Below are 27,052 nucleotides of genomic sequence, written 5' to 3'. Positions count from 1 at the left end.
AAGGACAGGCCTAAATGGCCAAGTCGGCTGCGCGCAATACTTTCGAAAAAATACTTTTATATCAGATTCAAAGTTTAACTTGTTTACATATATATTATTTTGTTTCACCTTTAGCATCAAGAAATTGGCTGTTATTGATTTTTAAAATATCCATTCAATACATTTTCTGAAAACTAAATTACTTTTTGTAAACTTGTAACATTTAGATAGCAGACGTTACTCAGAATATAGACATTAATCTCAAAAAGGCACTGAAAGAAAAGCATAGATATAGTAGTAGGCCAGCTATAATTTTAAAATGGATATTTTATGTTGTTTTATTTCATTTACACCCACCTACATTTATTTCATAGTAAATTGAAGAAGAACTCATAAAAGTTATTTTGCATATGGTTCTTATTTCATTTATTACCTAGTGATTGTCAACATTGATTACTGCAAAATGATAGCATTCATGTCATTAGTGTTTGGTAGAATGATAACTGACAGATGACAAGTTGAATTAGTGTACATTATGTATCTAAGATATTTCGCAAAGCTACGCTCCTGGGTGTGAGGAAATAAAAACGAAATGAAACGCATCATAAAGTAATGCACAGGCTTTTGATGTCCAATTAACGTGGAATAAATTTCGGGTGTAATCCTTTATTCAGAATAACTAGCCGATGTCTGTCGATCGCCTCAGCGTTGAGCTTACGTTCTTATAATGAACATTTAAATTCAAAGGGAAAAAATATGTATAATATACAGTGCAGTGTTTTCCGAAAGCTTGACATTGTTCATATCATTTTTATTTAGCTTTGTGTTTGTTTTGTGACAAACCATTGGTTACTTAGAACATCGTCTATTTGGGGGTTTTTTTTGCAGTAATTAATTATTTCAATTAGGGAGGCCTACTAAATTATTATAGTTTTTAATTATGTAGGCCTATATATAAATAAATATATCAGTATATATATATATAGCAATTCTTGCTTTTTATATGCATTTATATTACAAACAATATAAAAAATTAATAATTAAAGAATTTAACGCCCCGAAATTAAATTAAATAAAGTGACTAAAGTCGGTCACGTCGTCACAATGTCACGCTAGAAATTGAATATTTGATCGGTAGTATAGAAGACTATGAATGGTGACTGGACTATTATTCATTTATAGTGTTGACATCTGGCTACACTAAGCATCATTAAAGTTTAAATAAAAGATGAGAAATCTCATTCAATTTTAAATATTTAGATAGAAACCTGCATAGAATACATGTTCAGCAAAATCAATTAAATACAACGAGGTCTGCGTATTCAATTCAATAACTTCCATCTTTGCTGTACATCATCTGGAACCAAATATATTGTAAAATGATTTATCAATAACAAACCAATTTTACTATGTAAATAGTGCAATTTGAATGATACTTTTAAAAACTGACTTAATGGAAAGATGAATGATAAAACTTTATGGCTAACAACTTATATATTATAGTTCGGTCCGAGCTATGCTGGAATGAAACACTGAAATAACGAGTGTGTACAAAAAAAGGATGAAAGAGTAATATACAGTACATGTCAATCCGTTATCATCATCCGTATACAATCTCACTCACCACTTAGATCTGTGTATTCATTTGCTTACAAAATAAGGGATAATACTTTTTTAATTAATGGATATGTGATATACAGGATAACGAAAGTAAGATAGGGCAAACACAACATCTTTTGCTCCCAATGCTACATTTCCTGATTAGATCTCCTTAACACTTTGCCTGCCTCGTTTCATACCAATGGCTGTTTATTTGTACCCTCAGATTGTTGTTGACAAACAATATTTGTTTTCCTTTTCCTTAATCTTCTTGGCTTCATGGTCTTCTGAAAGCTAAAACTTCGACAGGATCAATTTGGTCCTCCGTGCTAAAAAAGTTGTATTGAATAGAGTGTTTAAAGAAAGTACCGACGGTTAGGAAGATACCCTCTCCTGTTGCCCTGAGCATAAGGAGAATCATCGCTGGTTCAGGAATTATCTAAAAGTATCATGTTTTTTTTTTATTACAACGTCGTATAATAGTAGACCATGACATTATATTACAATACTGTATTCCTAATAATATAATGGGCAACCATATTTTAAGATTTATTATTGTAATGTGTGTATTTTGACATTAGGTCAAATTGGTCATGATTAAAGAAAAAACCAGAGATGGATGATTTGTTGTCGTTGCTTACCCCTTATTTTGCTTTGCCACACACAACTATAAGGCAAACATAGTGAATTAAGGCATATTAAACATAATTTAAATGAATAATGAGTTAATAAAAAGTTTTTCGATTGGAGACTAAAATAAGTTTTTGAAAACAAATTTTAAGACATGGTAAACAAAATCAGTCACAAAGAAGAATTGTGATAGATAAATAAAAATGATAAGACCAAATTGTTAGGTACTGAAAGAAAAGGTAGAGTGGAATACATGATTCAATATAGATATAAATAAATTATTGTGGAAAGAATAAAGTGAGTGGCGTATTTAAGTTGTTTAAACTTGCAAAGTTAAAAAATAAAATGCCAACTAAAAACCAGGGAGTTTATAAAAATATGAAGATTTGGTAATGTTTTAAGGCATTCCATTATTTTGGGCCATTGAAGAAAAAAATCCAAAGAGAGGATATATATTTCAGAAGATTTATAGATATTACATAATTCTACATTTATAGAATAGAAATATGTACAGTTAATTTGGTAATAGACAAGTGTTTTAAAAATAAAAATAAACACGACCAATTTGTAGGCTTATCACTATAAGTATATTAGAAAGCGCTATTATTATAAATTTAGTATGTTAGGCCTAAATTGTTATTAGTTATCAACAAATTTTATTTTTAATAAATTTATTTTATGTTAGACTCGAACCACAGAGCCGTTGCTAGGCCAGAAAGCAAGTGTTTTAAAATCAACTTGCTACACAATATCATGATTAGCCAGGCGTTGATGACGCGGAGCCTTTAATGCCGGTTTGGATTGGTGAATAATACCGAAGACCTACTCAACGCTTATCAGCCAATAGCGACCCAAAGATACACATGAAAAAACCAATGGATTTATTTCAAATAGACCCGAGTCGAATGAAAGATATCTATCCAGTGTCTTACTCAAAGGCTCGTTTTTTTCCTAAACAAGGATTTATCACCAATAATATCGACAAATCTGCACAGCTATGTGAATCTTAAAGCCTGTTGTATGTGTCGTTAGAGTATGACAATTATTTGGACTCGAATCGTGAGTGTGTGAACTTGGCTCGGTTGTCGGAAACGCTGCTGCCCACAACATCGACGACGTGCAACTGTCTTCTCTATTGTTTTCTCCACAAAAGCTTATTGGATAACGTGTTACGCGTGTTATGTATTTGGTTCTCGTTGTTTTAAATGAGCGCATTTTGGCGGGAAAATAATCAACACTTGTGTTGATGTTATCTGCTTTACACTAGGATCTACAGAAATCTGAATATTTTATTATTACATCTGTTGTAAATTTGAAATAAATTAAAATGTAGAATTGGACACTGTATTATGTAAATAGCATACTGATGTGGCACTAACAATTAGGATAATGTCACAAACTTTAGAAGTATCAAGATTAAGCTGATTAGATGATACAGGCTTGTAACTACATGCTATCCGACTTTATCACACTGCCTCCTCCATCTATACTCAAAATGTACAGGTAATTATGATTTTTTAATTAATAACACCTTTAAAGATCGTTTGATGGACACAGCGTTACCGCCTGCACTGACAACCGTAACACCCTGTTGAAACTATTGAAAACTATTGTGCAGAGACATTTTTAAAAGCATTACTTAAAAGATTAACACGTAATGCATTGAATTACGAAGTTAGGATCAAAATAAGTTTTATTCTGTATTTGTGACAATTTAAAATTAAACTAAATAGTAATGCTAAGTTAATTTGTTTTTAATCATATTTGATCTCTGATTTCAATCTTAAAATACTCGTTCCAAACATTCTTCTGATAGGTTAAAAACACAAAAACATAAGGATAAGTCAATACAATTTAGCAAACTATTATTATGATCCGCGTTAAGGTTTATATTTTTGTTCATTTAATTTGTGACATAATACGTAAGCAAAGCTGACAGTTGCATTTAAACATTAATTACTTTTTCTTTAAAATTGTATTGTATTAATAATATTACCATCTTTCTCTTTCGGAGTAATATATTTCTTTCAATTTCCAATCTGAACTTTTACATTTGTTATAGCCTTATGCACTGAAGTTTTACCAGGGAAGAGTAAAATTACAAAATACATACAGCAATTACAAGAAATGATTCTGGTTCCATTGAAAAATATATATAAATTGTTTATTGTCTTTAATTTGCCAAAAGTATGTACATTCCAAAATATTCAAGAAAAGCAATGTGTTTTTTAAGTATAAAGTTAAAAGTCATCCTACAAACACTGGCTCAATGGTATTACATAATTAATCAGGGCACAGTTACGAATAATAGACACCTGTGTACGATTAAATAAACTTATTAAATATACATTAACATTACCTGACAAACATGGCTTTCTAAACTAAAGAAGGTAGCCTATTACGTTAGCACATAACGTTCTTCCAATAACTCGTCTCGACTTACTATACAATATACGCTATTAAACACTTACATATGGTTAGGTACTAATTTGTATACTGTAGTTACAAAGTGAATAAAGTAGGCCTACATTATTAAGATCAATATATATAATGACATTTTGTATATAATAGAGTGAAATAGCTATGTAATTGTGATAGAAAGTAGGTCATAAATGGAAGGCTAAACATGACAGCACGTAGTATATCAGCCTACCACATGTGAATATCAAATAGGCGGTGGTTGTTGGCTTTCGGCTGCAGTAGTTTGGCTAATACTACAAAGATTTTGCATTCGGTTCTCACACAGGCAACATGTAACTTGTCTCTCTCACAATTCATGTTCGTTTCTTAATCGTATTACTCTGTGATATATCATTATGTTTGTATATGGAGGTTTCAAACTATCGTTAATATCTTGTATTCTGGATATTTTTATGTTCGAAACAAACGTAAGTTTCTTTTTATTAATTCATATTTTTTTATGAATGTAGGCCTCTGTATATAAATAAAGATAGAAGTACAATGCTGCAGGTCTATTGTATATTGTACAATGGTCAAATTAAATCGTGTTTGCTGCTTCTTTTTTTATAGACCCTAAACAAAGGTAGAGTAAACATGAATGTTAACGGCGATAACAACATTCATCATGACTGTCTGTGTAATGTTTCGACGTTAGTAGAACGTTGATAACATTTTATCAGTTTATGTACACTTAGTCTGGGTTTAAGGTCAAGTTAGTACTCTATATACACTGATGTTTGTCTTAGCACAGAGGCACATGTATATTTTAATGTATGTATAGACAAAATGACATACCAGGTCATGGTTCAAATCCTAACAAACCACTCCTATTAACTGCTGTACCACAGTGGTTCATCATTTGGTCTTTTCGCCTTACCTATTTTTGTTTTGTTACCATGGTAGCCAAAATGATGTTAAAAAAAGGTTGAACACAATATGCATACATTTATATATTACATGATTTAATGTTAAAACGTATAATATGACATTTGTTCAAAACCCAGGACCGTTCACAAAACTACGTTTTGCTTGCCAATTGACCACGGTGAGGCCGTTTACATCCGGAACTGCACGACTCCTAAACGGAAAGTGTGTCAGGGGGTTCATTTGTTGATCCTAGGTTAGAAGGTTACAGGAATAGTCTAGACGTAGAATGCAATCTAGTGTTATTTTATGTCTACTGGCTGGTCTTAACAATCCATATTATTCATAAAGATGTTTATGCAATATCACAGTGAGTTTAGGCTTACCTAAGACAATGGCTGAATTCTGTATTACGCAAAGCAGTACTGAACATTGTTATACAATATGCTTGTTCAAGTAGTGAATATACCAATTCGATTGGAGAGTATTAGTCACACATATCCGACTGTGCTTTGTCAAAATACTTGCGTGCGCGTATGCATTTGTGTTGCATTTTATGTTGGGTACAAGTCTAGGAAAGTGAATTATATTCAGTGACAATTCATGATATTTACGTTTTTGTGTGAGAATTCCATACATCACTATAAGCATGAGTTAAATATATAAAATAATAGATATAAATACTGTTTACAGAAACGATTGTTCAGAATCGTGGTGAACTGTTTTGGGTCCATTTACCAATGTTCATACCAAACCTTGTAATATTACAAATACGTTTACAAAAAAAAAATTGTTAACACATTGTGTATTGTATTGAAATAACCAGTGTTTCGTTGAAAACGTTCAGAAAGCATGTGGTAAAATTATGTAAAACCGACAGACAATAGCAATAAAATTAAAATTTAATAGACATCGATTTTAAAAGCATGACGTTGTTTTTATAAAAAAAAATGTACTAACAATATTTTGCAATTGTTCTGGAAACCCATATTATTAAAACACAAGGGCTTCTGAGTGTTTTTTAAAAATAAAAATGGGCTTGGTATGTTATTTGGGGTTCAGGAAAAGTCCAATCAAATATGACGCCCCGTCCTGGAGTTCTGGAACTGGCAAGAGTTATTAATAATTATTATGTTCACTATCTCTAAGCAAGAAAAAAGAAGAACAGAAAAGTATGAACAAATAAAGTTAGCAAGTACGAAGTAAATAAAGTTACGGATAGTACGAACTAATATTTTTACATAGTAGTACATGTACTGTATCTCGAGGAAACCAAAAACATCTACCCATTTGTCTCCTGAAAAAAAAAATATCCCTAAAAATTAGTGACTGTAAAAACAAATCCATCAAAAGAAAAATAGTTAAAATGATTTTCTAAAGGTGATTTCATTAAATGGAACACACGTATTATTTAGACAGTGTCGATTTTACTATTCTGCAACTTGGTTCGATATCGATAATTACCAATTTCTAACAATTGTTGTGGGAAGGTGAGAGGTTACATAGTGTTACATCAATGCAAAAAAAGCAATTGAAGAAATATATATCATGATAAAAACAATTTAAATAAATATGGGCCCTACACCGAATTAGATACAATCAAATAAAAATATACAAAACTTAACTCGATCCAGGTCCAGTCGTTCTATATTGCGTCTGTAGAAACTGGGGCCTAGAAAGAAAGTTAAATCAGAAAAACTCTTTATTCGACCTAGTTTATTGAGCATTTCTAATCGTTATTAATAATTCCTCGCGAGTAATATTTTGTAGAATAGTTTCTCGGTTTCGCTTTGGAAATACTTTTTCACGAAATATGTTGTTACAATATTTAATCAAACTACTTTTATAGTTAGTTGAAGACAGTAACGTTTCTCCCTTAAAAGAAAATGTTTTCTTCTGTGTTTTCCATACATGTATTAGGCCTAAAGTTTAAAATGTGATTCTTTGGAAACAAGCCTGGGCTTAAAGGGTTATCCCCTGCTTTCCATGTTTAATTTCTCAAGTTTGTTTTGTATTTTGTATTGTATTTATTTTCATTCATATTTTATGCTGTTTTATAAATTGTACTGTTCTTGGAAAGCAATAAATATTACTTACCATATTACTTTAGGAGTTGACTTTCTGAAGAGAAGCTAATGTGTAATGAAATCATAATTAAGCCTACGTATTTAATCAATTTAACTTATGATAGAGAAATGTTCTCTAATATTAGTATTAATATTGATTTAGACCAAACTTAACCATTAATCTCATATGATGCATCTTTTACAGTATTATCGTATACTCTATTCAAATGGTAATGCATCGACAACAGATTTCAATAATTGTAAAACCTTAATTAATTGATATACTTATTAACACTTAGCAGAAACCTTTAATTTTGCTTTTAATCATAAATTCAACACAAAATATAATGGCATATAAATAAGCCAATTGATTGGAAACAAAATTAAATCTACATAAAAATCTCTTCGATGCGAAATTCAATGAATATATCTTCACACGTAATTTTGTGTAATTAATTTTGGAGTGGACTTGGATGTCCAATAGTAATGAATATTGATTGGTTAAGTAAAGACACAATTTCAATAAACTTCAACATGAATCTCATAAGAAACTGCAGTAAACCATGTATTTATGATTTAGTGTGTAAAATTCTAGTTTTGATAAAAAAGGAAAATGCAATCTGCACATTTTGAAAGTCTAAGTTTAATTGAAAGAATCTTAATAAGTTCTGTCTACCAACTCCAGAGAACTGTAGAGGCGCATTGCCAATCACATCTGAAACTTCGGGATAATACTAAAATACTGTAAAATAAAATATTTTCATAGTAAATATTTTGATTTGATTGAAGTATTTTACTATTCTTAAAATTAGCTTCCATAATGTTATTGTTTGCAATTTGTCCCATGATTGACAAGGGGTTTGGAGAAATAATTGAATTTCAATTACAGTAGTAAATTGCTGCTGTAGATTGCTCGTATAGGCCTAGTAACAAATAAGTTTCTCTATACTAGTAAACGTCCCTCGTTGTTGATGAGAGAGAACCAATTCTAGAGTTGTATAGTTAACAACATTTTCATCATTATTATATTATATTTGTCTTTGAGATTGAGATTAGAAATGGAGTCCCACCCAATGGGAACTGGGATCTGAGTAATTCTGTTTGTATCTTTTTCCAACGGAATATCGAAGCAATCTGAAAACATTTTGTACATTAATGTGAGTAGGACACCCGAATCACCGAAGACAGGAGGTAACCTTTTTGCTTAAAAGGTGACACAATATAATTTTAACTGTTTAATATCTGGCTATTTTCTTAATCCTCGATGGATCTCGGTAAATGAACAGGCGCCTGCGTGAGTGTTATCCAACCTAATGTTACCGCAAGAATTCGCATCCATGATTGTGAAAAAGTTGGCAATTTAAACTTACTAATTTCCTGCTTGTCGAGATGATTGTTAGAACTATTTAATTCATATTCAATTATTACACAATTTATCATTTCTAAATTATCACTGTAAGTGTATTCATCAATTAATTTGTTCGTTTCATTATCTAGTTGACAATTACCCAATCATTTATTTTGAAATAATTATCAATTCATCACCTATACTTCCACTAAATCATATCATTTCAGTTTACCTGTATACAATTAATCATCGCATAGTCAAAGAAATATTTATTATTTGTTGCATAAGATACAGAAATAACATGATTACCATAATATTCATATTCAGAAATATACTTTTTGTTGATGTTTAGTGAACTTCTTATTTGCATTGTATGGTTCTTTTTTAATAAATTGTTTGAGATGTGTTTGAGTTGTTTCGTATACAAAGTTTCAGTAAAAATCTGTAATACCGTTACATATCGTAGTTTAATGGTATCCAAGGTACCGGGTCATGATCTGTGAACTGAAGCCATATTGGAGAGATCCTCTTGAACGGAGCGGAGTGTCCAAAATGTACTCCAGTCGCGAATTAATAGTGTTTTTATGACACCATTCAAACCCGGGCGAAATACTTTCTTAATGTTTTTCGAGAAGTACCCTTACCCAACATAAATGGAAATAGATAACATGTTAGTAGGCCTATGCCGAACATGACTCATACCTGCAAGTGTTTATATAGTTTTAGCCTTTTTAGATATAAAAGTTATGATGTCAAAGTTTATTTTCATGAGCATACTTGTTTGACTGTTGTGTTTGATATTTTATTTTCAGTATTTATTATTAGTACAGCTGCATTATAAATTAAAATTACAAATAAATGATCACTTTAATTGTGGGAGAACATGACTGTATTGGAAGATAAATACGGTTTGTGTAGCTGATTATTTAGAAAATATGGCAGTGATCAGCAATTCTAGAAACAACTATTTTTTTAAAATAAATGTTCTGTAGTAATTTTAACGGGAACGTTTTCTTTATTGATATGCACAGCATATAATTTCGTTATTTAACTAATGTGGTTGGTGAAATGGTCTTGCACATTACGCAGACAAAGTGATGATCTTCTGGAAGGGATCCGAGAGTTGATTCAGTTAAATTTAATTTATGTCAGTGGACAGAATATCGTTGTTGTGGTGTATTGCTTAATGGCTGGTTAGATTACTGAATACATTTAATAATATAGTTTAAAACTATAGATTTATAATGTGTGATAGTTTTATAATTATTTGTAATTTATTCCCAGCTCTCATAAACTGGATCCACGGTCAGTTTTTCCTGTCGAAAATCAGAATGATGCTTCGGATTTTTTTAAAAATGCCCGGTAAGTGGTTATTTCTTCAACACGTTTCACATTACATTTATTATGACCCTGCTATTGGGTAGAAATTGGTGTTTCGCTAAAAGACATGACCATTAAAAAAAATACTGTACTACAATATTTATTGATCTTTAATATGCAGAAACCTATGTCATATAGGGTATTCTGATATCGGTAGAATTCTGAGTTTCCTTCTTTAAATATTAGAAATAAATTCATATTTATAATCATAGGTAAGCTGGTATTATCTGGATGAAGATAATTTTTGTTTAATGACAAATATTCACTTTATATAAATAGAAAAACGTAGATGGATTTGTCTTGTATCAAATGGCACAATTTCCTTGGTTTATAGCCTACTTATGACAGACAGAAATCTATTCATTTTGAAGAAGATCAATAAGAAGATCTGATTATAGTTTGAATTACTTTAGTTTGGAACAAGTAATCCATAATATATTTAAGCCCTAAAGGTCATTGTAATCGTAGGACATATATGGGAAGATTGAACATCAAATCCGCTCTTTCCTCGGGTCAAATATTATACCAAAGCTGAATGATATATATAGTGAGGAAACAGGTCACTACAACTTTAGTTCGATCTTCGCATATTAACTACATAGAGTAATTAGTAGTCATTAGTAGGCCACCTTCATAAATGCAGTATATAACCACAATTATGATTATACTATCAAGATTACTATGACCCACAAATTAGTTAACCATTACTTTCTAACAAAATGACTGACATTAACTTTCCTTCATAATTAGTCAAGCAAATTAGTCAATCCTAAAATAATACAATTACCTCAAAAACTGAATTGAATGTTATGTGAAGCTTTATACAGACGAAGATGATAGCATCTTCGTCTATACTGTTTACTATTAGACAATTATATTCTGTCCATGATTAAAATACAAACTGATGACATTAAATACTAATACTATTGTTCATTTTAGGCCGAAGTAGTAGGTCAAAATGGATATCACTATCTAGTAAATATTATGATAACTGCTAATTATGCTCTATCGTTATAAACGTGCAAAAATTCACAAACAGCTTACCATGTTTAATGCAAAATTGGCTAACAATATGTAACCTTCGATTAGATTTGCCTAGTTTAGTTTGTGTTGTGACAAATGATGAACCTAATAAATTTTGACATTGTGTTTGTCAGGCAAAGCTTCTAAACAATTTGATTTTAAATGCAGAAGACAGAGTGCTAAGGTGGTATAAGCAACACTATTTATGTATATATTCTCGATGTTATTTAGTGTAGTTATAGAATGCTTTTTAGTGTTCTCAAACTAATTTCCATGTCATTAAAAACGTTTCTAGCATTGGAAGATTTGCTGCTAGCATAACTGTCATGCTAGATTGCTTATAAAAAGGCTGAACGTTAAAGGATAATTTTCTTAAACTGTTTGATGATAAAAGTTGGCTTTTAAAATGTAAGTACTCTATTTATGTTGTGTGGACTGAAAGGGTAACCCCTGGCAATTCAAAGTGCTATATGGAAATTTTATTCCTGTTTAAATTGCTATTTTGCAGAATTTGTACTGAGTTATATACCTATCTTTGTATTCAAGTTGTTGATTCTTTTATTTCTTCATTTGAGCATTTGTACACAACATGATCTCTCGATAATTCTTTGACCGTGTTGTTACACAGATTTTAAAGCCTAATATCAGGTAATATCATGTTCTTCTGACGCTGTAGAGGCGCTTGCTATTCAAACTTTCCAATAGGTTGTATTGATATACACACTATTCACTCCATTTTTCGGTTCAAGGTCAGGTTCCCCCTTTTAACCTAGCGGTCATATATTATATTCATGAAGAATACACACAAAATTGAAACCAAAACTAGTGACACACAAACGATACAGGATCCAACGGATTTCAAGAATTGCAGTCAGTTTTCACGAAAACCGGACTCAACAAAAAACAATTTGTCGTATTCTTTTAAAATAAATGTTGACCCAAAACTCCTAAAGCTTGGTTCACATTAGGACGTAAGCGAAACGCAAGTAGGCCTAATTGGCTGGATCATCCGAACTGTCGCTTGTTTGGTCAACCTCCGTTGCGCGTACGCACGACGCGATGGATCATCCGAACTGTGGCTTGTGATTGGTCAACCTTCGTGGCGCGTACGTCATTGCGTTTCGTCCAAGTGGAAACCAAGCTTAAATCGTAATGATATATTTAATGCAAGTCAACGCAATTGATATTCAAAAGGCACAACGATACCTAAAATGTCGGACGGGGTTCAAGTTCAAATGGTTGAAGCACTCTTGTGGCGTCGACGTACATGATTCCGACCAGAAACCCGGAAATATTTGTTTTTCGTATTTTAACGTGTTGGTCGACACGGTTACTGTCACTACACAATATCACATTGTGTTTAGTGTAATATGTCTCGTTGGGTAGGCTCCATACCATAATATTTAATACGTAGCAGGCCTATTGAAAACCGAAAAGAACTGATTTAAAAGGAATGTATTATATGAATATCAAACTTCTATCAAAAAAGGTCAAAATATATCATTAAAAAACTCTTAATAAACCGCGCCGCGTCTCTTTCTTTTTGCGTAGGCCTGTTACGATACGGTAGGCCTACCCGTGATAATTCTAGCATTGAACGAGTAATCATTTTTTATCTATTTATTTCAACAATATTTAACGAGGGTGGTCAATCCAGCCGAAGCTGAGCATTAGGCACCCTCACAAGAATACAATTTGACAAGACAATAACATGACATAACAGAAAACAACAATTAAAATTGTTAAGGTATAGCGAATTTCTCGTGATGTTTTCTCGTAGAGTAGGCCTATTGAGATCAATTGGGGGACTTAGTTTTAGCACATGCTAAAAGATGCGCCTCATTTCAATTATCTCGCTAGCCTACATTGAGCAAACTGACCATAATATGTTGTTTTCAAGTAACTTTCAACGAGTGATACACCACAATAAGTACGGTATCCTAACAAACTAACGGTATGACTAATGTGATGAGAATAACTAACAACAGTGAATTAGAAGTGCATCGTTTTCGGATACATATCTAAAAATCTTTCTGTAAATAAATAATGTTGAGGTTTGTGCTTACAAATAAGCATCATGAAAGTATTCACTCAGTATAGTATCAAATTGGTAGGCCTATAGCTTTAGGTTTCACACACATTATAATGAGACATATTGATACAAAATTGCTTCTAATTCTGGATATTTATTTCAAACTCTTTAACTTATATAAAGAGGTGAAGTAGAAGTAAAATAGTTCAAAACATCGAAGACTGTTCCAAATCCTATTTAATATACTCATCAAGGTGAAACACGCCTAGGTGTAAATGCAACGCAAAACTAGCGAGTATGAACATACTTCACACTGCTAAAGATGAACAATATTTTGTACAGAATGTATATGATTTTTGAATAGCAGACAAACGCATGACTATGGAAATGGAACTATTTTTCGCTTGCGGTTGATTGATGTCACGTCAAGTGCAATATTATTACGAATATACATTCTATTCTACAATGTCATTCCGCAATCTGTATTTTAGAATTCGTTATTTTAGTGAATCTGTAGAGTTATTATGAAATTTAAAAAAATGTATATTTTCTAAAATAAAAGTTCTTTAAAATGTATTATATGTATAGTAATTAAAGAACTAATTGAGGTGGGCCTACTACATTATTTAGTTGTGATGATAATGATTTGTCGTGATTGAATATTTCGTAATTTAGGAGACGTTTTTCGTATTTATTTGTTTATGAACAATAAAGTTCGAAATATTCTATCCAACTGACTATCTTATTCAATTATATTTCCTAATGAGACCTCACTGGTTGAACAGATTGAACGTAAAAAGTACCACAACTTAAGTGGATGGGGAATGTCATGATGGTGTAAACACTAAACTTTAAATATGGCATCATTATTGTTGCAATGTTTCAGTCCACTATTCTAGCTGCTTAGCAACTAGCCAGGTCAATAATTGACCCCGTTTTTATAGACATTAATGTCATTTAAGGTCAGGTATTATTGTAACTGTCTTTGAGTGAGCTTTATCTGTAAGCAACAGTAACACAATAAACAAATTATATACTTTTTTTAGCTTACATAGCCTACAACATTATTTAGTTCTTTGTGGAAAACAGTAAACTCATCATATACAATTAACAAATAGGTGTGGACTATTACAACAAAAGTTAATTACTGATAAAGATATTCCTAGTAACTTTTACTGAAATTGAGTAATAAATGATGAAGAATTGTAAATAAAAAGAGACATATTAATTGATGGATTCAATATTTTTTTTAGAGTTGTTGCACAAAGAAAAGAGAAGTCAAGAGATGCTGCCAGAACCAGACGAGGGAAAGAGAATTATGAATTTTATGAACTTGCAAAACTTTTACCACTCCCAGCTGCAATTACAAGCCAACTTGATAAAGCTTCAATTATACGTTTAACAATTAGTTACCTGAGAATGCGAGAACTTTGCCAGCAAGGTGACCCTCCATGGAACAGTTTTATGGAGGGTATGGTTCATAACAGGTTATCTATATTACAAGGTATGTAGCCTATACAATTAATTCAATTCAGACTTTAATATTTAAAAACTGTAATAGAATCTAAAGGTCATCAGACATTCAATTTCAAATAAATTCCAATTCAATTCAACATTTATTTCGACCAAATCAACATATATGTATACAGATCATTTGGTCGACTCAAGTAAGTCCGTCACTGTCGCCCTCCTCATGACACATCATAACATAACGACGTATGTAAACATAAAAACAATTTTATAATCAATTTAACAATCAGTTGACGTCACAAGTCCGTAGTCAACTAACAAAAACATAAATAAATACAAAGTATTCATTAACGTTAATAGAATTACATTTAATTAATATACGTTGTAATATCGTGGGTGTTTGCTTGTTTAACATAGAATTGTTATCTTTCTTATTTTAAGGTCACTACAATCAACACAGTCCAAGTGCAACAGCTATAGCAAGAGAGGTATATGAACATCACCTTGGTAGCCATCTTCTTCAGGTATTTATCATACTTTTCATATAATGTTTATGGAAGTTACAGCAATTAGAATAATTTAGACTACACTATCAAACTAGTTTAAAAAAAAGGTGTGATGTGCCCAAATATGGTAGTGATATGATCAAATACGGTAGTGATATGACATCATCATATGGGCACATCACATTTTTTGTTTGATAGTGAGACAGAGCTTTACTGAAAATTATGGTAAATGATAGTGGTTTCGAAACCCTTTAAAACTAGATACATTTTACATAACCAACCAATTACAATATTACCAATAGGCCTAAATCATGTGAAATTGATATGTGATTCGCAGATATGGTGAGCGAACGATATCCTAAAACCTGTAAACTAATGTTTCATTATCGATGCGCCCACTCCGCCCAGCAGAAACACCAGAATGTATTATAACTTCCTTTATTCAAATCCCTTGTCAAACTGATTCTATTCAACCCAAGCATTGCATTTTATTCTGTCTTGTAGTTCTATTCTTGACACTAATGTTTGTGTCTATTTTAATTGTATTTATAGTACGATGATATTTAATACACTCTTTGAACCTTTGCAAATGTTATATATTTTCATATGTTTAACGAAAAATAAATGCTATTAACAACTATCGTTTCACATGTCTTTTTAGTCGTTAGATGGCTTTTTGTTTGTTCTCTCAAATGATGGAAGGTTCCTGTACATATCAGAGACCGTCTCAATTTATCTTGGACTATCCCAGGTAGGCTACGTAGAACATGCAAGGGTGATACTAATTTTAAACACGGTAGTTAAATTAAATTAAATTAAAATATCATGATACTCACTTGATTGATTTCCATTCGTGTGTCAACACTAAAATAACATTAATGATGTTGATGATTAACTATTGTTGTATGATTCTGAAATCCATTGTTACTGTATTTTATTGTTTTTTTTTTTATTGTCTTTGAATTGAATGTTAATTGATGTCAAGCTTGTAATTGATTTATTGATTATTGATTGGTCTACTCGTATTTATCTAATAATAATTGATACTTATTGTCACTTGATTATCATTCGTTGGGTGGTGTACTTTGATTGACATTTAATTGATCTGATGTTAATTGATATTGATGCTGAGGATAAGCTCCTACCCACCACCACACATCGCTTTAGTCAGAATAAAGTAGGCCTAGTTTATGATCTGTTAATACTTAGGTATTAATGAGTTTACTGTAATTTTTATTTTATTCATTCATGTTAAAATTATTATGTAGCCCATTATGAAGGTGTAACCTTTAATTAATGGCCCGTTACATTCGAACAGAATGTATCCCGTTGATAATCGAGGTAGAATAACCGTTGGTAGTCAACATTACTAACATGCATTGGTTGCATTGGCACATGGAAAGCCCCCTATGATTTCCCTCCTTCGTGGCGGCGTACAAAAGCAATTTTGTTATAACACGCGATACACGCACGCGATACACGCACGCGATACATGCACGCGATACACGCGACTAAATCAACTCGTGTCGCTTGTTCTTACTATCACAGTTGGTCCATCTACGTTACTAAATACATTACTGCTAGGCCTAATACCTGTACCACATACTTACTGTTTATTGTATGTTTCACAAACGTTTTACATAATAAACCTGAACCTGGAATTATATTATGCTTTAAATAAAGATTAAAACAAATGGATATGTAAACTAAGTGTATTATATTATGGTAAATATTCGTAGGCCTATTTTAACTCGACAGTTCAGATTAACTTAAATTATAATGGTGAGATAAATGTTAAGAAGTTTCTATGAGTTGATTACTAAAAAGATTTTTTATAAGATGAATATTTTTAATTCATAGGCCTATTACTTTTTGTTATCAAGGGATTGATTTAAATGAAAAAATTCGATGCTAAATGTATCTAATTTGCATAATAATTGCTTTGTAATGTGGAAGGTGGACATCGGTTTATATTTATTTCCATTGAACTTTGATGAATTCTGGGTCAGGCTGAGCAATATTATGTATTTAAGACCTACCAGTGATAAATTAGAGAAAAAAAGCAAGTGCCAGTCTATTCATAGACTGTCATTGGCAACAGTCACTTTACGGCTAAATCTGGATTGTCCATCTAATGTTAGCAACACTTAGAAATGCACAAACAAATGTGTAAGTCAATGAGCTTAATAAATGTGCAATTAACTAAATTAAACATTTATTATATCATTAATATCAGGTTGAACTAACTGGTAGCAGCATGTTTGAATATGTTCATCCGGGAGATCATTCTGAAATGGCTGAAAAATTAGGAATGAAAATTCCCCTCGGTTCATCAACACCAACATCAACAACAATAAGTTCACTCTCAGGCAATTCATCATCAAATGAAGACGCAAGCTCTACTGTCACTTCTCCTCATTCTCCAAAAGGCAAGTGTACCTCTATACAAAATCATAACGAGTGAGATAATTTTCCATAAAAAAAAATGTAAACATCATATTTCTACAGGATAACATAATTCAGAAATAAGGTGGTACAACAAATGAGGGGTGGGCTATACAGTTAGTCATACGGTAGTCATTCCTTTTGAAGAAATATTATGTTCTCTCCGACTCGTTCCTTTTACAATTGAGTAAGCTTGTGCATACTTGATCTCTACCAGACTACTTTTTAAGATTGCACGAACAGTACTTTTTTTTAATTATTTCTATAAATGTATTAAGCCTACTATAATATTGGGTTTTTTTTCAATTTGAAACAGAAAAGAAGCAGCTTACATCCATTTTAGGAATTCGAATGTAATTATTTTGGAGGTGTAAAATTTAATTTTTATTTTCACAGAAAATAATTAGCAGAGATATCTGACCTGATGTTTACATCAAGTCATATTTTGATTATTAATTGTAGTAAGAATTATAAGGAGACTTCTTTCTAAAAATATTAATTCATGTTTTGAATGTTTTCTCCCTACTAATTTCATTTTCGTAGTTTTATTCTTTTCTAATTTTCTTATTATACTATCAATATGTTTCATTACAAACGAAATATACGTCACATAGTCAATTTGATTGCAAAATCATTCCTGTACATTTCATTTATTCCCAAGATAGCATAAAACTAAAGATTTTTTAACCCACTTTCAATGACCTTCCTGTGTAGATCAAAATGAAATAGTAAATGAAATTATTTATGTCTTGGCTATTTCTCTCTTATTTCAAGAATTATTTGATATTAAGGTGGACGCCTTTTCTTCAAACTGTCTTTGTTACGTGTCCAAAGGTTTGTGTGGCCCACTTTACTATCATGTTAAATCACATGAATGTTGAACGGGTTGAATAGCCTGTACTTTACGGCTAGCGTCTTAGTAAAATAATATCTGTAGCCAAAGTAGTAATCGAAAACAAGTCAAGTAAACTTGTTTGCGATATTTTACAAATTTACCCGATACACGAACGGTATCATACTATGATACCGACAATAAACACAGAATGCAGTTTCTCACTTTCTGACCTTCATCCCATGTGATACTGTATATCCTCTCCTGGCACTATGGTCGCCCTCATCTTCAAATATGTCAACGAATTAGGTGCCGTATGTCGTCAGCAGAGACGATACTGCAAGATGTTTATTGTTTATAGAAATGTTACTGTACGGGAATCGTCAATCAATTTATTTTAAATATCAATTGACATGACACTATATTGTTAGATTTCACAACACTCATTCATGTCAATACAACAAACAACAAATATCTTTTTTTTTAATATTAAATAATATGGTTGGCTGTCATTAATACCATTGGTAATCATTGTTAATTGTTTAGACTCAATGGTTCAATAATACAATTCATCAACGTGTCAGCTATTTTTCATATTGATTTATGAAAATATGGAAAAATTAAATTTCTTTTCATAAGCAAGTCAAGTAAAAATTAGTTAGATATGGAATGTGACTCACACAGAGTCGAGTCAAAAGTAATAATAATGTTACTTTTAGCCGACTTGTGGATTGTGAGAGGTTGTTACACTCCCTAAATACTGTACAAACCTTATATTTTATTTTTTTGTTCTACACAAGGCATATTTAAATGTATATGTTTCTATTGTGTAGTTTGTAATTTAACAAGACTTTAATTAAAACGTTTCATGTTTACTTTTGTAGAACATTTGTCAATGAACATGAGTGCGAATGGCAGTTTACTGGAAAGATCATTTATAGTAAGAATGAAGTCTACATTAACAAAGCGTGGAGTACATATAAAGTCGTCTGGATATAAGGTATTACTACAGTCATTTAATAGATTAACTATAGCAAAGAGACGGGATGGTACCATGATTATGTCTTTACTTAAAGTGTACTTTATTACACTCCATGGATGCATCACACAGCAGGTTTATAAAACCCGTAGCCAGGATTTTCACACGAGGGTTCTACTTCCACATAAAGGGGCAAGTGCAATAACTGAATGAAATATAGAGTTAGGCCTACCAGTAGATGAAAATAATTTGCCGCTTGGCTACGTAGAATTGAACAAAAATTTGTCATGAGTAATACACTCCATATATAGCTGCACTGGGTGTCTGTGCACACTTCTCCTTACCTACCACTGATGTTTGCAGTAAATGGAAAATAACTATTTCAATTTACGGGATATTGAAATAAACTCAAAGGCTTAAAAACCTACTGAGAAATAAATAAAATAAGTTATAGCAAATGCTTCATTTCCAAGCTTCATGATAACTCTTTTTAATTTCAATCGTTCACATTATAAATATTTTATTTTTGACATAAGTGAATTATTTATTAATCAGATTAAGAAATTGATCATGCATACAAAACCCGCATACTTCATGTATTATTTGTCTGATTGTGACAGTACTACACAGTACGGCAAAACTTGTAATCAACATTATAGGCCTATAGTTTAAAAATTTGACATAACAGTAGATATTATAGTTAATGCTCTTTTAAGAAAAATAGCGCGCAGCTCGCTTAATACAAATGCCCATGACATATCCTAACATTTTTTTTAAATGAAGACAAATGAAGAAAGGTTCCAGTTCGCCACTCCGTTCTGAAGTCTTATGAATTTATGCTATATTTATATAATAAAGTAATGATTTTTAAAATATATTTGTTTTGCAGGTTATTCATATAACATGTTCCATGCGGCCAAGATTGATTTTAAGCCACCATCCAGGACAAAGAATACCACTTAACATTATGGGGTTGACTGGCCTAGCTTACTCGTTGCCTCCACCGTCCATTAACGAAATCCGTCTGGATTCTTCTTGTTTTGTGTGTAGAGTAGATTTAGGTCTAAATATTAACTTTTGTGAGAACAAGTAAGTTGGTTACTTCTTCGATATTTGCATAAATAAACTGAATCGAATTGAATTATACAAATACTACAATTTATGTTTTTATATTTTTCTTCGAACTTTATAGAAATATTCGGGGTTTTATATTATCAAAATTATGTGTTAAGATGTAATTGTTAATGGTTTTTTTCTTTAGGATATGTGATTTCCTTGATTATACTGCAGAGGATGTTACTGGCAAAAGCTTGTATTCTTTCCTACATGCTCAAGATATTGCTGACATGAAAGCAAGCCACAATGATTGTAAGTAGACATATACACCATTGAAGTTCTCACCAAAGATACTATTCTATAATTTATGATCTTTGGTTCCCATCCCAGGAAGCAACGCGCGCAACCGATGGATCATCCAAACTGTCGCTTGTGATTGGTAAACTCACTTGCGGTGCGTTGCGCGTACTGTACGTTTGTGTTGCATCCAAGTAAGTGGGAACCAAGCTTTACCATTATTCCAAAAACCTCTTCATATTACATATTCTCACTAATTATTAAACTTTCTGTTCATACTTGTCCTCGTAGCATATAAAATTAATTCATATTGTTTGTAATTCATTTAGTGTTAAATAAAGGCCAAGTAATTACCAAATACTTTCGGTGGATGACGAAGGCAGGGGGTTACGTCTGGATGGAATCTACAGCAACGCTTCTGTTTACAAAATCTGCAGATGAAAGAGCGTTTGTCTTTGTTAATAATATAATAAGGTATGTAAAGCTATGTCTACACTATCAAACTTTATGGTGAAAACAAAATGTGATGTGCACAAATATGGACATGATGATGTCATATCACTACCATATTTGGGAACATCACACTTTTTCGTCAAACTAGTTTGATAGTGTAGACAGAGCCTTAGTAAGTCTCTTTTTTATGTTATTGAATTGTTTTTGATATTGTATTTGTACATGATGATAAACATTTTTTTTTTAAATTCACTTTATCAATATTATATCTTTTGTAATTTAATTTCAGTAAATTAGAATTAAGAGAATGTATTATGGACATCAATCAAATGACAGAGCTTCCAAAAATATCAACTTGCAAAGTATCTACATCAAAAGAGAATGAAGAGAATAACGAGCGCAATACAGAAGGCAGAACTGACTTAAAGGGAGAGTCATCGGCAGATTGGTGCAGAGGAGGTGAATTAAAGGGAGAGTCATCAGGTTGGTGGTGCGTTTACCATTATATTAAAGGTTTATAATGCATGCATACAAACTGAAAATAACTTATAAGTCTCAGAATCTAAAGTAAATATTTCTTCAAACTAATACACAATTGATATTCTTGACCAGTCCGTACATATTCTATATAATTTCTTTTCTTTTTTATTCTTTCTTTTTTTCTTTCTTTCTTTCTTTCTTTTTTTATTTTTTTTCTTTCCTTTCTTTCCTTCTTTCCTTCTTTTTTTCTTTCTTTCCTTCTTTCTTTCTATAGGATGCTAATGTAATAAGTTATTAGTGGTTTATATTCATTTTAAATGAAAATACATCGCAGTTTCAGTTAAAGTTAAACGATTAGTAACAGAAGATTGCTTGCATACGATTCGTTATTTTGATTGAAGAATAATTTATATTTTGTCTAATTATTTGTAAATGAGGGTTATGTACTATATATACTACAAATTAAAATATACGAGTTAGATTTAAAGGAAATTATGAACATGCTTATATTTACAGACAAAGATGAAAATAGCAACCATAGAACCAATGTTATACCACCTAAAAGAAAAAGCAACAAAGAAAATGATTGTGAGAGTAAAAAATCACGAATTGAAGATGATAAATACTTAAGAAAATTCAACCAATCGCGTAAAGAATCAACTAATTCTGGAACTTTATCTAAGCGCAAGTGTCCGAACTCAGAAAACAATAGCAGGTCTTCCGACTGCTATTCCAGCAAGTCTTCACCGGGTCTAATAAATCCATCTAACGATACCTCTCATAAATCTGTAAGTTGGGAAAACCCACCAAATCGTGAAATTCAAAGGAATCAAACCACTTCTGCTGACAGTTTACCAAGCGGATCTACTACTAGTTCATTGAATATTCCTAAAGCTCGCTTTGAAAAACTTACAATTGATTCACCCGATTGTTTTATATCCCAGAACACTAGTAGAATTACTAAATCTAGTGACACAAGTGTAGCAACCTCGCCAGTACCATCTCCTACTAGAACAATGCCAAGTACTTTCAATATGTCACCTGCTGTCAATGGAAGTCGAGATGTAGCACATGAACAATCTGTATTTGTTAGAAGTACTGTGGACTCTACAAGTTTAAAACAAGAGCCAAGTATATACAGCCCTTCGCCAACTGTTATAACAGCAGTAACGTCCCCGTATGCAGGTGTACCATATGCAAATTATGCACAGTATACTAAATTGTCTCAGTTTCCAACGCCACATTCATATCAACTTGGTTCGTACACCGAGTCATCAATTTATAAGGGTTTTCAAGGCAGCCATGATGTGCCCATGGATTTGTCGTATAATAACATTGGTGGATATGGCAATATGTCGTTTCTTCCAAGTAGTATGTCACAGATAACATCTGCAGGGCGTTATTTAAGTACATCTGGAAAAATGGCGTGTGTTGTTTCAGATAACACCACATCATACATTCACAGGGTATCTTCTGAAGAGGGTGCTAAACAGCATTAACGCCGCAATAGTGTTGGGTTTTTTGTTTCGACGAGACTGATTAATTACTTCTTTAATCATGGAGGTATTTTCTGCTAAAATTGGTAACAAGGTGGACTGTGTTCCCTTCAAAACTCTCTTTTGATTTATTTATTTTTATGCTGCACCAACTGATTTATTCTACTATTCTGATAACTTTTTGTTTAAATTGTGAAGCAGGCTGTGATACTTGTTACAAAAGCTTAAAGCATGTTGAAGTGATAAAGCAATTGCGTTTGTTTTATTTTAAATACATTAACCATAACATTGATTACGTCGAGGCAAAGATCTTTTATAATTGGTTCTTCAGCTTCATGAAGTCTTTCATCTTTTGAGCCAAAGTTAAAGATGTATTGTCCCTTGAAACACAAAAAAATGAAGGTCAAAATTTTCTAAATCTAAATTGGCCATATCAAAGTAATATTAAAGTTATTTACTTTAAGTCGAAAATTCGAGCCAAAAGCAACAAGTTTACGTAATTAACAGGTAAATTAGTTTGATTACATTTCGTCTGGAAAATCGTCGCGAGCAAAAGTAAACAAAGATTTCAAACCATGAGTACGCATTATGCATATGCTAATTAGGATTGTTTACAACTCGTCACGGTTGAGAAGGTATTTTCACACAGATCGTGATGAAGTTTTATGATTATGCATACAGAGTAGCCAAACAAGCGCGTTTCATTATGGGGTATGTTTTGATCAAAAACTTTGACTGGAAGTCAGAGTTATTTTTTTAACAAAAAAAACGTCTGTATTTCAGTTAAATGATTTTTTTTTCGACAAATTTTTGGTGATAGTTAATAACTATTATGATACTTCAAAATGACCCACCTTTTTTCGAAATCTGTTATTTTTAATTTTTTTGGAATTTGTCAAAGGGACAATACATCTTTAAGACTCTCTGACCAATCTGGAGCCTTCAAGGAGGGGCGGGTGAATGGCAGGGATATGATGCAATCAATATTGGGATGAGGGTCAGGTGTTGTTTGGCACTAAATTCACAAAATTGGCATTCCAGTGATATTATAATTATTCATGAAGAGTATTATAAAATCCATCGCAACCCTGTCTAAAATGATAAGTGGTCTTTTCATCCGAATGATGTAATGCCATAATAACATACAGACAAGCAACAGGGTTAATAACAAAATTAACATCCTAGGCCGAGGTAGGCCAAATAATATAGTAATTTTGGATTTGTGCTTTAAAAATAGTTTTTGACCGGACGTAATGTGGCATTAATTGTATAAGAAAAAAAGATAGTTAAATATGATATGTTTGTCTGCATGGTGAGAATACTAAATAAACACAATTATTGCGGTAATATCACGTATTTAGTTTACAAATTTCGTTCAAATTACAGTCTTATGGAAATATGAGAAAACTTATGTTAGAATGATATGTGTGACTAGCAAGTTGTATAGAACCAATCATATCCTTTTGCCTAATGTGACATTTTACTGATGCAATAACTGTACTAATGCATAGTGTACTAATGTATACTGTACTAATGTATAGTGTACTAATGTATACTGTACTAATGTATAGTGGTTTATTTGACAATGGTGTGTGTACAGGATGGCTATATTGTGAAGACAGAACGGATGTAGTATACATATAATAGTATAGTTGACATTTTAATGAATATAAGATGAACATTATGTGATGTTATTGTGATTATAGGAAGACAATTTGACTAAAATATGCTATAGTAAATGTATTGACAGATTACTGTAGTCGTTTATATTGTATTTTAGTTAATATTATTAAGTTGTAAAATGATGGTGCAACTTTTGTTTTTATCGAAATCTTAATGTACAGTACAAGTTATGCTTTTAATTCTGGTTGAACTAAAGTGACGCTATATAGTTTGAATGTTCTCTATAAAACCCAAACCAATGGAGATCATGATGGCTGATCTAATATAGCAGTTATAAATCCATATTTTATTGTGTTAAATTTGATATAGATAATACGGTATTGTAATACAATCGTATTACAATTGAAAAAAAATATATATATACATTTTGTATGCGGTTACATACTTACTTGAGGCGATACGATTCATGTAAACTGTGTCTCATGTATAGAGGATAATAACTGTGGGGCTGTTTCATGTCAAGCGACGATAACAGGCCTATCCAAAGTTTGTTTTGAATAATTTTTGATCAATAATACGTGTCTAATTTAATTTTTATTCTTATTCGAACTCCTAATCCATTGTATGAAAAAAAAACATTCGATTCGACATATTTTTTTCAAATATTAATTTCTATATAGTTATTATGTTTTATATAAAGAGTTTCTAATATTATTAATTAAAAGATAAAAGACAAAATGGAAGAAATATATTATTACTAAATAATGTGAATGCGACAATTTTCTCAAAAAAGGAAAGCTAAAAAACATCGACTATCAATTGTGATGTAGTTTTTTTAATGAAATCATAATCAACTTGGTTCCCACTTCGACGCAACGACTACACGCACAACTCAGGCAATTTGACCAATCAGAAGAGAGACAATCCAAACTGTTTAGTTGTGTGATTGGTAAATTACCTACGTGAGTGTGCGTACGTCATTGTTTGCGTCCAATTAGTGGGAACCACGTTTTACTATAATAGTAAAACAAAAACAAATTCCAGAAATAAGCTCTATAACTCTTAGCCTCTATTTATATAAGAACATTAAAGAGTGTCGTGTCATAAAAGGTAAAATTGTATTCCTAGATTTATTTTTAATTTTCAAGTAAAATTATGTAAATTAAAAAACAGTACTTTTTTGATAAGTTTGATACTCATTTGAAAATTTAATTTTTATATTTTCTTTACTTATGGTGAATGTGTAACATCTGTCCTTGGTTACGCTTAGATCCCACTGGACGCAACGCAAGGACGTAACGGTTAAGCCTGATTCGGGATCATCCGAACTGTTGCTTGTGATTGGTCAAACTCATCACTTGTGTTGTGCATACGCACGTCGGTTGCGTTACCGTCAACAAGTGGGAACCAAGCTTAAAGCTCTGTCTACACTATCAAACTTTATGTGACAAAAGAATGTGATGTGCCCATCCATACATGTATATGGACATGACGATGTAACATCACTACCATAAGCATCACTGCCATATTTGGGCACACCACACTAGTTTGATAGTGTAGACGGAGGGTTAGTACATTGACACATTGAGAATAATTATACAAATTAAGGAGACTGCAATCTGATTTTTATATTCAATGATGAGCTTTTAAAAATATAATAAACAGTCTTTATAGTATTATTATTTTATTTTAATATGAGGATATTAATAATGACTGGTGCTATTAAGTGTTGTATTGCTAAGTCCTAAAATATATATGTTATCTATTCTTTGAGAACTAGATATGTTTATTGTTAACCCGCCGAGCACACATATTCATGTGTGGATAATTTTGTTGCTGCTATGTTCGATTGTATATTCGTCTTTACTTTGCTATTCATGCTACGCGCTACGTGTGTTTCATAGAAATAAAGTGACCAATTTTGACATATGCTGGTTGTTGTCTTTTTTCTTCATATTGATGTGGTCTTACCGATAAATCATGTAGGCCTATATGTTTTTTATTTTGTTAAAACTCGGCGGTATTGGCGTCCCA

The 27,052-nt window shown here is 31.7% G+C and overlaps 1 pseudogene across 1 annotated transcript; it reads left to right on the top strand.

Annotated features, from left to right (window-relative positions):
* Positions 1-3,241: 3,241 nt before the first annotated feature.
* LOC144851603 (uncharacterized) lies at positions 3,242-26,945 on the top strand (annotated as a pseudogene). Its single transcript, XR_013614197.1, has 12 exons — positions 3,242-3,711; positions 10,231-10,308; positions 14,635-14,885; positions 15,293-15,375; positions 16,019-16,108; positions 17,594-17,792; positions 19,519-19,634; positions 20,503-20,702; positions 20,875-20,981; positions 21,296-21,440; positions 21,709-21,902; positions 22,416-26,945. The product of XR_013614197.1 is annotated as an uncharacterized LOC144851603 (transcript).
* The last annotated feature ends 107 nt before the right edge of the window (positions 26,946-27,052 follow it).

Source organism: Antedon bifida, chromosome 9 (assembly GCF_963402885.1).
Source record: "Antedon bifida chromosome 9, ecAntBifi1.1, whole genome shotgun sequence".
NCBI classification, from domain to species: domain Eukaryota; kingdom Metazoa; phylum Echinodermata; class Crinoidea; order Comatulida; family Antedonidae; genus Antedon; species Antedon bifida.
Note: the sequence above shows the minus strand (reverse complement) of the source record. Positions and strands in the feature narration are given on the sequence as shown.